Source organism: Protobothrops mucrosquamatus, unplaced genomic scaffold (genome assembly GCF_001527695.2).
Source record: "Protobothrops mucrosquamatus isolate PMUCROS unplaced genomic scaffold, P.Mucros_1.0 scaffold25184, whole genome shotgun sequence".
Lineage (NCBI taxonomy): Eukaryota > Metazoa > Chordata > Lepidosauria > Squamata > Viperidae > Protobothrops > Protobothrops mucrosquamatus.
Genome location: NW_015410933.1, coordinates 589 through 1,969, shown reverse-complemented (window position 1 = coordinate 1,969; position 1,381 = coordinate 589). Strand labels below are relative to the sequence as shown.

General features: G+C 44.9%; 1 non-coding gene across 1 annotated transcript; it reads left to right on the top strand.

The window, feature by feature from the left end:
- The first annotated feature begins 759 nt into the window (after positions 1-759).
- On the top strand, positions 760-832 carry TRNAR-UCG. The gene has a single exon. It is a non-coding gene; the product is annotated as a tRNA-Arg (tRNA).
- Positions 833-1,381: the final 549 nt, after the last annotated feature.

Sequence of the window (1,381 nt, the reverse complement as noted above, 5' to 3'; positions counted from 1 at the left end):
TAGTTTAGCACTGAACCCATCGTGCAACTTCAGACCACCAAGGGTTAAGCGCTGGGTTAAATGCAAGACGCGGGTTAAGCTTGTCGTGTGAATGCATGCACCCTCTCTCGCTCGCGCCCCACCTTCTTTCATCGCCCTCCCCCCTAAAAAGGGGGGGTATTTAAGCCCGTCTCTCCCCAAAATTTGGCTATTCCTTGCCCCCCCCCAATAGAAACAGATGCCTGCTCACCACCTAATCCGAAGGAAATCTGCCTTCCTCCTTTTCCCAAGAGAAGAAGATGCAGGAAGAGAGGAAGATGCCCCCCTCCCTCGCGGCCTTGCACCCTTTGAAGGTGCAAAAAGCCCCCCCAAACCTTGCAAGGCCGCCCCCCGTTTCCTTCCACCTTCTGCAAAAAAAACCCAAAAAAAACTCAACGCAAATCTGCAGCTCTTCCGCTTCGACTCATGGCGGCCTCTTCCAACTCAAGAAGGGGGGAACTGAGGATGAAAGGGGAAACCAAACGCTCCTTTTTACGTTCCGAAAGCTCCCCAGAAAGCGAGAACGCCTCTAAACGGGTTACGTAAAAGAAAGAAAAAAACGAGGCTCAGAAAAAGTACGTCGCTGTCGAGAAGCTTGTTTTGTTTTTTGTCTGTCTTTGGAGGCCTCCCCTGCATCTGAGGAGAAAATGGTACCTTCCTAAATCGCCCGGAGCCGCCGCGGCTGCGGCTGAGTCCTTGCTGCAACTTCTATAGGGATCGCGCAGCTTTCCTTACCGGAGTGGCCGCGTGGCCTAATGGATAAGGCGTCTGACTTCGGATCAGAAGATTGCAGGTTCGAGTCCTGCCGCGGTCGCAAGGAAAAGGAGTGAAAGGCAGCTCCTATATTTTTTTTTTAATAAACCAAATAACATATAATTTTGGTTATACTTTCCTGATTTTAGTGGTGAAACATGTTGACTTCAGTCTCGAGGAGCTCTTTTGCCTAATAATAATAATAATAATAATAATAATAATAATAATAATAATAATAATTATTATTATTATTATTATTATTATTATTATTATTATTATTATTATTATTATTATTATTATTATTATATAATAATAAAAAGTTGGAAGGGACCTTGAAGGTCATCTAGTCCAACCCCCTGCTCAGGCAGGAAACCCTATATCATTTCGGACAAATGGCTGTCCAGTCTCTTCTTAAAAACTTCCAGTGTTGGAGCATTCACCGCTTCTGGAGGCAGGTTGTTCCACTGGTTAATTGTTCTAACTGTCAGGAAGTTTCTCCTTACTTCTCTTCCATTCCATCTGTAAACTGGCCTTGAGTGAGAGGTCCTTGATGTTCTTTGAGCTTCGTTGTTTTCTTGCAGACGTCTCATTAACCAAGCTAGGTAACATC